This window comes from Pseudophryne corroboree, chromosome 4 (genome assembly GCF_028390025.1).
Source record: "Pseudophryne corroboree isolate aPseCor3 chromosome 4, aPseCor3.hap2, whole genome shotgun sequence".
In the NCBI taxonomy this organism is placed as follows: Eukaryota; Metazoa; Chordata; class Amphibia; order Anura; family Myobatrachidae; genus Pseudophryne; species Pseudophryne corroboree.
Genome location: NC_086447.1, coordinates 382624886 through 382637315, shown reverse-complemented (window position 1 = coordinate 382637315; position 12430 = coordinate 382624886). Strand labels below are relative to the sequence as shown.

The 12430-nt window shown below is 36.9% G+C and overlaps 1 protein-coding gene and 1 pseudogene across 1 annotated transcript in view; both read left to right on the top strand.

The window, feature by feature from the left end:
* The window catches only part of CSMD1 (CUB and Sushi multiple domains 1), a 2470978-nt gene that overhangs the window by 1281321 nt on the left and 1177227 nt on the right, over positions 1-12430 (top strand).
* Positions 12047-12165, top strand: LOC134912485 (5S ribosomal RNA; annotated as a pseudogene).

The window sequence follows — 12430 nt, the reverse complement described above, 5'->3', positions numbered from 1 at the left end:
GCAGACAGTGCCAGCTCTCCTCATCACTCAGACATGGCCGTCCCCTATGTGCGCAGTGTGCACCACATGCACCGCCACCAGCGCTGTCCCCAGCAGTCTCTCTGAGTCCACAAGCACTGGTTTGTGGGCTGGTGGAGGTGGAGCTCTGCTAAGACTGACAGGTCTGTGACAGTGGTGTGTCGCCTCTGCTCCCAGGGACCCTTATTCTGGGAGAATCCGAGTGAGGGGAATCCTGGAATCTGAGTGAGGGGAAAAGCCTCCTTGAGGGTTGCCACCAAATTCTGGAGAATCGCAGAAATCTGGGAGAGGTGGCAACCCTACCCATGTGGCCACTCAAGTCAGCCTCCACAGCTACAACAAAGAAGCCAGGAAATGTCTGTTCTCCGATGTAAATCCTGGCCCAATCGCTCTCCCGCAATGGAGGCGATATGCCTCCTCTCTATCTCCAAATGACATCAAACTGTCAATCACTTACAGTCTGATGTCTTACTGTGTCCTCTGTCGCGGACCCATAAAACACATGTTTGGAAGTTGCACCATTAATGCAATCAGACACAAAGCTACTGCACAGTTTGCACCCACCCTGCTTCCGCCACTACTGTGTACAGTACCAATATTTAACATAAATTTACTGATTAGAAAACAGAGATCACACAACCAACTGTAGGGATAAAGATACATTTTAATAATAGCATTAAGATTTTCATTTTATTATTATGAATTTATGATATTTTTTAACAACTGGTATAAAATAAAGGATCCTTACAAGGGTTCTTGAAAACCTTTGTAACTTGATCTTATGATACGCAGAAAGGATTTCGATTTTTGCATGCAGATTCAACCATTTCTCCTGAAAATGTTGGCAATGTTGGTACAAGCCACTTTCAGGAAGACCTTTGAGCTTGAGTCTACTTTAACACAGTAATTGTATAGTTATATAACATAGGCTCTAACAAGTGAACAAAACATGGGAAGAAATTCCTTTTCTTTTCCAGAGGGAACATACTGTATTGGTATTACAAAAATGTATTCTCCTGAGATATACTGTTCAAATATTTATTTTACTGTAGACATTTTTGAAAGCGTAGTGTCAAATAAATGTTCTTATTCTTGAGCTGACCATTTATTTGATTAATCTACTAACTAAATCTGCCAAGGGGCGTCAATCAAACGCTCATGTTCCCCTGAGTACCATCTCTTTTAAAATGATTTAAAAAAAGATCTCTTTTTTTAATGTGAACCCCAGTGTGTATTCACTATAGATAAAGTATATGATTCAGCAAGTTTCAAATTACATACATTTCTGAGCTTTATATTTGTGAAATCAAGCTACAGTATATAAAATTGTAATTTAAAAAATTGTGATGTAAAAGAAAATTCGATAAAAAATATTTAAAAAATGCAATTAATTTTTAATAGCATAAAAAAAATTGGACCTGATTCAGAGATGGATGACCCGCAATATGCATACTTCTGATTATTGTCATCTGTAGCTGCACAAGGTCTGATCTGCACATGTGCAGAACAGGACTTGCAATGTCTCCCATTCCCCAATGCTACTGCCTGATTGCCAGGGAGCTGTGTTGAGAGTGTGGGGATCGGGCAAGGGGAGGCCTTTGTTTCTGGAAATGGTTTTCTGGGAGGAGAGAGCCAAGGGTCTAAGTGTCACCACACAGACTTCCTGAATTTATAGACCCCCCTTTCCATTTGTCAGCTGCATAAGCTGAGGCTTTATCAGCTAGCCATCTGCATGAACAGCAATGGTCATGATGTTAAATCCTAGCTTGCAACCTTGGTTGCAGTGCTGGGATCACAGCTACATGCAGCTCTTCTACTGAGATGTCTCCTGCATGATCCTCCCTCTAATCAGATGGCAAGTCAAAGCTGCTTACAAGTGGATTTGATCTTCCATTGATCTCTGAATCAGGCTCCCTGTTCAGTGACTTTTTGTGGGGTTTTTCTTTTAAAATATTTACATAATCCTACCAGAGCAACTTCTAGTTTTTGCTGGTTTGTGCTTAACTCATATATACAGTAGACTTCACATCTTATATAATAAAATGCTAACACTGCTCTTCACCTCAATAGGGGGAATTCAATTGCTGCCTGTGCTGACATTACTGTTATGTTGTTCCATCCTTTTGACGGCTAGTAACTAGTCTTAAGATAACAATTAATTAAAATATTTGCCTGATCTGTTTTATCAAAATTTTATTAATAATAATAATAATAATAATAATAATAATAATAATCACCTATAAATAAATGTTTTGTATGATTATGGCATAATAGAATACCTAATTTTTTTGAAATGATAGGGATTATTATTTAGGTTTATGAATATGTTTAATCCAAAGAGGCAATCAAGTGCATGGTATAAATATATATAATCAGGGGGTTCACATTTAAATAATATTTTACTGTTTGTGTCAATAATATGATCTCTGGCAGCTTGTCTTCACATGAATATATACTTTTCTTGTACTCTGTTTTCCCCCATCCAGTGCTCGAAGTGTGCTGATATGCAGCAGTATGGAATACTGGCACTGACATTAGAAGCTGCTGCATGCAGAGCCATAGCTAGATTTTTTTAGTGCCCTGTGCCAGAAAGATAATTGCACCAAAGTCTGCATGCAGCAGCTTCCGGGTCAGTGCCAATATTCTATACCGCTGCATACCAGCACACTTCGAGCACATGGAATACTGGCACTGACCCAGAAACTGCTGCATGCAGAGCCATAGCTAGAATTTTTGGTGCCCTGTGCCAGAAAGAGAATAAGGCCCGCCTAATTTTTCCACTAGATTCATAAGGCACATGCCCTTGTGGGGGATGGGCATGACAAAACTGATCCAAAAGTGAACCCATCCTTTGATGCCCCATCCCACATTGATATAGATAGATATATACAGTACTGTGCAAAAGTTTTAGATAGGTGTGCAAAAAATGCTGCAAAGTAAGAATAATTAAAAAAATACAAAATACATAAATAAACAGAAGAGAAATCTAAATCAAATCAATATTCCTTCAAAACAGTAAAGGTTCTTCTAGGTACACTTGAATGCAGTTTTTGCAGGAACTCGGCAGGGAGTTTGTTCCAAACATCTTGGAGAACTAACCACAGATGTTCTGTGTATGTAGGCTTGCTCAAATCCTTCTGTCTTTTCATGTAATCCCAGACAGACTCGATGATGTTGAGATCAGGGCTTTGTGGTGGCCCATATCATCACTTCTAGGACTCCTTGTTTTTCTTTGCACTAAAATTTGTTCTTATTTACATTGGCTGTGTGTTTGGGTTTCTTGTCCTGCTGCAGAATAAATTTGGAGCCAATCAGATGCCTCCCTAATGGTACTGCATGATGGATAAGTACCTGCTTGTATTTATCAGCAATAAGGACACCAGTAATCCTGATCATAGTTTGTTTCCTGTGAGTATGTCCACACAGGAGAAATCCCATGTGAATCCTGACACTGTCTCTTTAAGTTCATGAATGTTATATAGGTATTAGCAATGGAAGGGATGTGGAAAGGAGATGGGGCAGTCAGGATATGCTGGGCTTCAAAGAGGAAAGCGTCAAGTGAAAGTAATTTAAACAAATAATTAACAAATGCTGCCAACAGTGCACCATATCCTGCAGTGCTGTGTGTGGTGACGCACCCCACACCACCCTAGTTAAGGCCCTGGCTGCATGTGTGACAGCCACATACAGCCACGTCCTGTCATCTGCTTCACCAGTGGCTCTGAGCATTGTGGTCTGAATTTTTGTAGTTTGAATACTGCCACCAGTTCCTCTTCTCCAGGATTATCCTCTGTCTGTATTAGCAGTGAGTTGTACAACCAGACCCTTGTAACTAGCGCTATTTCTACCAGGACTGTCTGCTGACAATCCAGGGTTGCGAGGGTTGTGTGCAATAGAGGTACAGTATGAGTCAGATTCCCATGTCTGGTCCATCCTCCCACCTGGCATGCACCTCTCCCCATAAGAACATTGCTACAGGACCCAAGGCTGTCATCAGAAATTGTGGAGCTCAGGTATGCCAGAATAGACAGGGCTCCCTCCACCAACCACAACCCCTTCACCTTCTGCTCCTCCTGCAGCCCCCACAGCAAATATGAGAGATTGCATAAAGATAAAAGGCAACTACAGAGACAGAGAGTCTTTGGCTCTCCAGCTACTGCAGCACTACATGTCCAAGCATGCCTGAGCTACATCTGCAGAGCCAAATGTGTCCTCACGCAGCTTAACCCTAAGAGCGTTCCTCAGTCTAACTATAAACGCCCTCCCTGCAGCACTACCCTAACCCTCCCACAGCCTTAACCTAACAGTTTGTCCTCCCCTCGTGCAGCATAAAAATAACAATATTCCCTCCCCGTTGCAGCCTAATCCTTACCATCTCCCCTCTACTGCAGCCAAAACTTACCCCCACTGCAGTCTAACCCTCACCCTACCCTAACATAGCAATGTTTTTTCTTTTATTAAACTATAACACTTTTTTCAAAACTATCCCAAAAATAATAAATAGTCCCCAGAATAGTAAAGTCCACAAAATAGACTTTTTAATGATCAAGTTTAATAGCCCCTGTCCTCTTAAGGACACCCCTCCCCCTTTAGAGTGGCCATGCCCCCTTTTATTACTCCCTGAAGTGAATACTAAATCCCTTTAAATTTTCCATGCCCCCCTTCAAAATTCCCACAATGATTACTGCCCCAGACTACATAAGAACACATTCTATGCCAACAATGTTATCTTGACAGTTACAGTGCCAACCCTCATCTCATGATTTCAAATATTTTTTCATGAGATACAGACATATGCAGTATCTTCAATTTAAACTCTAAAAAACAAAGATAAATAGAAATCTTGGATATGAATGTACCATCTAGAGACTTACACAATCTACAAACTAATTATTAGATACGATTAAGTATCTGGATATAAATGTCACTATTTTGTAAATCCAAATGTATGCTGCCAACTTTCCTAGACCAATTGCCTACATTTAATTGGACCTCTCTATGTAGACTTATTTTGAGATTTTACAGCACTGCTGTTGTCCAAATTAATATATTTTTCAAGATCTGTACCTCTGGCAAACTCTTCCAATACATAACCCATCTTAGACCCTAAAGTGCTCTCTAAAGTTTTATACAGTATGGGTAGGTAGAAAACTCAAATTAAGAATTCTACAGAAAAATTACTACTATGAAATTATAGGAGTTCCCAATCTTGTAAATTACTACTATTTAGCTACCCTGCATGCTTTGACATAGATCTCTGGTAACTGTATTATAGAAGATAATGCCCTTGCAATCTACTCCCCTATAATGTTTATTGTGGTACCCCCACCCCTGTATCTGAAACACATTCAACTGTAAATTTACTCTATCTGGAACTTCTGCAATTGATTTTGTTGACTTCATTCTTCTCATGCTCTTTTAGTCCTTTTGTGGAATAATGCCTTTTCCCTGCATCTTCTCCCTGCAGTTTCATAACTGGGTCTATCGCTATTAAATTAAGCATAATATCCTATTTCATTTAGACACAATTTTTCCTACCTACTGCAATTTATGTTGGTGCCACTGTGTCAGTGAAAATTCAAGAATATTTAAAGAAATTTCATTATCTTAACAAAGATAATACTGATTTGCAGATCTCTAGTTTATTCCTTACTTCTCCAAAATATCCTCCACCCCCCACATACATACACACACACACACACACACACACACACACACACACACACACACACACACACACACACTAAATATAATTACACATGTTTATTACAGCCAAATGTAAAATTTTGCCCCATTCTGTACCTGCCACTTTTGACAGTGTTTCATATGGATCAATATCACTGCAACCTCACATGCTACTCAGAAGCAGTCAGTGAAGGTTTGGATGCCTTGGGCCTCACATGAAAATTAAATTCTTTTGACTATTATCTGAATTTCTCCAAGTCTATTCCCATCTCTAAATAGGAACACAGTGACTGGAATTATATATTGTCATATATATTTCCTAATATGTACCCAGCCTTATTCCTGTCCCATCACTCACTTGCACTTTCCTTAGTTACATATATATTATGACTCCAGTTTTTTTGTTAGATTTTAACAATGCTAGTCAATTTTAAGTGACATGTTGTTTAATGTTTAGCCCAAATGAGTATCTCTTAATTTACCACTATGAAATAGGATAGGCATATGAATAGGATAGGCATATGAATATAATTTCAAAGAATTAAGGTTCAAAAAGGGTTGAGATTACCTAAAATATAAATAAAAGGGACAGACTAGATGGGCCAAGTGGTTCTTATCTGCCGTCAAATTCTATGTTTCTATATTTCTATGTAAAATGTCTTATTAAAAGAATCTTTTTTTTAAAAACATCAATGGGCCCTTTATAATGAATCCCCCCCAACCCTCATGCCATGTGTTGTACAGCTTGTGTCATATTATTATTTGAAATTGCATATTTTTTATTGAAAATTATCCATTTATTTTTATATTGTAGTTTTTGTGGTTCCACTTAAGTACCAAATGCTACATTTTCCAGGTCTTTGAAGCATTTTTATCCCTTCACTAAAGACTATGTTTCATGTTGCTTGGCTATCTCCTCAAATTTGTTTTTAAAAGTTAATTACAAAATACAGTAAATGCAATAATTTGTTTATCTATTCAAGTTCTTTTTATCTTCTATGTGAAGAAACACAATACTAAGTATTCCTATAAAATACATGATTTGTAAAAGTAAATTAATGTTTCAATTACACCACATTAGTGATTCATGGTCAATTATAATAGAGCACCCACAGAGATAAGGAACATGAAAACTGAAATAGCTTTTATCATAATGTATAACAAATATATAAGGATATTGAAGTAAGATGAACCCACTTAGGGGTATACAATAACTTGAAATCTTTTTTTAATCAAATCTAATTTTAATTATTTAAAAAAAAGCAAAAAATAGCTTAACAAAAGTTTAAGCTAGAATTATTAATTAAATAATTATGTTGGCGGTTTACAGAGACATGGATATTGCCTTTAGCAGATTGTTTACAAACTTACAATTGAATTTAGGGGCAATTCAATTAGCTACATAATAAAGACAGAACCTTGCATACATACATAATATGAATTGTACAGGCAGGAAAACTCTTTTTATTTGTGTTTGCACACCATAAAAATGTAAGCAAAAAAATCTGCAAGTTTTTCCTTGTGTAATTACCTGCTATTTTTGGAGCGGAATCTCCTGTATAATTGAATAGGGGATTCAATTATACCTCTTAGTAATTGCACAGTTTTTAATTATATCATTTCCCACTGAAAAAGCATTACAGTGTATTTATAATTCATTTTAAATCAAGCACTGAATAATAATTCCAGTCTCCTAGTTCTTATAAAAAGAAAGGGAAACTCATCAAAGGGGATATAAATAGACTGCACATTTCTGACAATTTATCTGGCAAGTCATTATGAGTTTCTGGTGATTTTGTACTCTGGATGTAATAGACAGCAATTTAGAAGGTACCTACTGTACATAACCTGTTACATTAGGTAGTCCTGAACACCTCTTAAAATAAAAATTTAGGTCCTGCCATTATTACTCATGTTTAAGAAATTAAATTGTAGGTGCGCAACAATTTCTTCAAGGCATCCTGACTTAAGTGACTAGAAAAATATGCCTTTCTTATCACTATCACTCTATAATTTACAGATTAGAAGTAGATTGTGGCCATAAAATACAGTCACTGCATAGTTACTGTCAAACAAAAGTTCAAGATCATCTCTCAATGCTCATAGTGGTTCAGGAGGTTTGTGCAGTTCAGCATAAACAGCTGAATCATCTATGTACATCTGGCATGTACATTATCCTACATGGGCTCTGGTTCTGGTATTGGTAAACCATCTATGTATAAAACTGTTCCTTACTGAGAGCCCACTTGCATACACTCCATCACATTCCTAAGTAAAGCCATCGGTTCTGTGAGCTAATTTACATGTGTTATAATAGACCACATGTGCTAATAGGCTTCAGATGTCATCAGTCCTACTGCTCTAAAGAGCCTTTATTGTTTAACGAGTTATTCTGGTGCAATTATGGTGAGTTTTGAATTTGAGGACTATTACATATGGCAAACCTTTAACATTAGAACCCTCTGGAGGGTAATTTGCATCACAGTGCTGTATATTGATGAAGAATTCTGGAGAGTTTGACTGTAGTCCCATTAAATGATATATGATGACTTGAAATTCATTGGAAATACACCAGAATTGAGCCACTTTTGAAAAATTGCAGTCGATTAATTTCACCCCAGTATAATTTTACCCCCGTATAGTTTCACCCCACTATAATTTTTGATACATTAAACTATAAAATATTGTGTAGTTGAGAGCAGGGGTATGGTGCATCAGAGAGGGCTGTATTGAGTATAGGAGAATGAGCAGGAGGGGGCAAGATGGTACAGTGTAGCAATAAGGGGGCAGTGTGGGTCAGAGTGGGAGGCAGAGCAGCAGATGGAGATAGCGCAGGCTGTGTGGGGGCAGCCTGAGATACATTGTATAAAAATGAAAAAATGTTTTGGGATTCAAACAAAAGCAAACTACCTGTATTTAGTAAAATATATAAATTGTCAGAAATGACAGATATGCTGTATTGGTACTCTAGAGTTGGTAGTTAATTATATTTACGAGCTGAAATGACTTGTCTGATGTTCAATAGTTATTTTACTTGTTTGAATGAGCATCACCATGTTTCAGTTATCAATTCACTTATTTAATCAAATTCATAGGGCACTAGAAATCTTTTATAATTAAAATGATGAATCAAGCATGTAACATATAGACATAGCAGTGCAATATTGTTTCATAGGTTACTTTTAGACTTTAAAAGAAAAATAAATGAGTGTAATATGAATCTGATAACTTTACCTGATTAATGATGATATCTTAGCAAGGATGCATGTTAAAATTATGCACAAGAAGCATTTCTTCTTCTTTTTTAATAATAGAATTTTGTTTTTATAAGGACATATATTACTTCAGATATACACATGTCATTGCATCAAAATAGAAAGAAATGCTTTAGCAAAAATATGAACGTTTAATGTATAACATTTAAGAAAAGAAAAAACATGTAGATACACAGTGCGGAAAGAGACACATCTTGTTGCTTAGAAACAATAATCTTCCCTACAGTACTTTATTAAACACAAGATAGAAATAATAGTTTGCAATATACAATTTCTCAAATAATTTTGATATTTTAAAATAAATATCTATAGAGGTTTAAAAAAGCAGAGACTTGAGATTAAAAATTTTTATTTTTACAGTAGGTATAGAAGCAAACATATGCGGGGGGTGGCGGGGTCATATCAACTTCTATGTTACAAGAGGACTACAAAAAGTATATTAATAGAAATATTGAAAAAGGACACTTGCAATGATACTGGGTTAATGGTTAGCTTTTTCCCAATGTCAACTGGACTGCCAGCAGGTCATTCTTCTTTGCAGCTCCTACCTAAATGAAAAAACAAAAACAAGCTAGAAATATACTTTAAAAGGAATTATTCCCCAATTCCATGTTCATCACTCTTTTAAATGTCTATTACCGAAGAAATCGTATTTATTATTTTTTTATTTTATTAAGGCCCTGTAATGCTGAACTGCTTTTTGCATGACAAAATTGACACAATTGACAGGTCAGAGGCTTGTTTACAACCAACCAATCCAAAGACACTTCACTCAAATTGGTTTCATCATTAAAAGACTGATTGGCTAGTTCTACTAAAAAGGTTCATTAATTAAATGGGATGTTTAAATAATGAGAACATATGAATAAATTATTGAATTATTTTTCATTCAATATTTATGCAAAATTGGCATTTAGTTTTTTTTACTTATGTTAATGTTTTAAACATCGATTTCATCCACTCTCACTCTGTACATTGGAAGGGCTGTTTCACCTTGACTCCTTTGTTAAATCTCATTAATTCTAGTATAATGTACAATCTAATGTAATATGTACTTACACTATATTCTGAATTAACATTTATATTAAAGATAATTCCTCAGATGATTTTGATAATAGAAATTAATTATGTATAATGTTATAAATATAGAATTGCTACAATAGTTTATATGGAAAGAACATGAAGCCTAACCAATATTTTAATCTTTAATGTATGCATAAAAATATAATACTAATAAAAACTATTGTGTGAATATACAGTACTGTAGATGCAATGCATAATACAACATACAGATGTGTCCTCACATACTATTACTGCAGGTGCGCCAAACAGCTCTCTTGATGAACCAGGTACCGTGCAACTCCCCTTGTGCTGATTGCCCTTTTCACTTGCATGTGCATCGTAGTTGCACAAATTAAACAATTGGATGCAACAAAACCACTTAAGGTGACTGCACTAATTAATTTCATATGTGACAATACATCTGTGTGTGAATGAGTTTGAATCTGTATATGAAGTGATTCAATGTAGTGGGCACACATTTTTTTTTCAATGCCAAGTTCATCAGCAAATTTGTAAATATATTAAACCAATTCCTTGCAGGTAAAGTTGCAAACCGGCATTTCTGGTACAGATTGAGTGGTGTTTTGCCGAGTCTGCAGTGCAAATAAGATGCAGTTGCTACACTACATACACCACTCAGAACAGCTCACTCACATAGGGCATCTAACACAGTTTGTCATATTGAGGTTTGGGTGTATGAGGACATATCTGTAATTACCTTATGTTTGAGATAAGTATGTCAAGGTTGCAAAACATTGCATCACTTAACAAAAATGTAAAAAAATCCCATAAGCAGGGCAGTAGACAGCCTGGCTGGGCCCAGGTACTTTTCAGGGGGTGTGGCATAATCACAGTAGGTGTGGCCATGCACCCTTAGGGAAAAAATACAGAAAACAAATAGTATTTTAAGCGCCTTCCTGGCCACACTGCAGCTCTGCATACAGCAGTGTGTGCTGGGCTGAAGAGAAGAGCTGCAACTGCTGTTGCCAGTTAAAGGGGGTAGGGACCTGGGCCCTAACTGTGCCCCTCCACCAAACTTGGGCCATGTAATTAGTATCCCCACTCCTCCTCTCAACGACTGCACAGAAGTAATTTAACAGATTGTTTCATATCCATAAAATACAAAGATAATGACAAAGTTTCAAGACCTATTAACTGTGGTCAGTGCTAATCTAGAGCTAGATTAAATGAGTTGAATACCCATTTGTGGAGTAAATCTTGTTTGAATTTGTACCAAGGACACCAGGACGTGAACAAGCCTGCAAGATGGGTGAAACGCGTTTTCCTCACAGGTATCTTCACTCCAGGGACCCCGCACAGACAACTAATATTTCTACATTAGAGACTTGACATATACTGAAGGTACCTCTGTGTTGAACATTATACTACAGCCAGTAATACCAATACTGCTGTGGTAATCTAGTGGATGCACTACAACACCTTTTGTTTATTTCCAACGCTGACATTGTTGTAAAGCACATGAATTGATATACCTATACATATAAGTTTTATCTGACAGCGATATGGTTGCCTAACTTTAGCTAAATCCACTGTGACATCTGCAGTTTGTCAGTACTAATAGGAGCAGTTTGAATCTCAAAGAGCTATAGTAATTTATATTGCTTTGCTTCATGCTTTTTGCCTCGCTCCAATCTAGCCAATGTATATTTATCTGTGACATTTGGTGATTAGGAGTATTAACAGAAATAATTGAAATAGGGATAGCATCTGGTAATCCTTTCGCACTAGGATTTTGTCTATATGCAAGGGCTGGCAAATTGTGATATCCATTCCTTGTCAGAAATTGTCTCATTCACAATCTGCACTAATTCAGTGGACTCTCATCCACGATTCATGGGATTAATCCACTCTGGTGGATACTCCCATGTCTAACGTCGGACAGCAGATCCACTAATTCATTTTCTTCCTGTACTGGAATTTTTTACACATATACTTTCATTATTTTACCTCGGTGCACTCTCATTGGTGTTGTGTCAATTACTAATATCTACTACCATACCTCACTGAATATTCTGGATCTCATCTGATCTTGGAAGCCAAGCAGTGGTGGGCCAGGTCAGTACTTTGAAGGGAGACCTCCTAGGAATACCCAGTGTTGTAGAGTTCTGGGTACCTGTTGGGCCCTCATATGATGCAATACTAACAGCAGAATCACCACTTTCTGTTCTTTCATCACTTTGTCTTAATACCACAGTAGAGTAATTGGGAGACACTTTATTAAAGAACGTATACACGCAGTCTGACTCCTCCATGCGGGACCCCTTATACAAGAATTTAGGGTGAGGTTATCTGAGGTGTGTCCATGACCAATTATGGTCTTTATATGTATTCTTTTTCCTGACCTATAATGATCTCATCAATACATATTT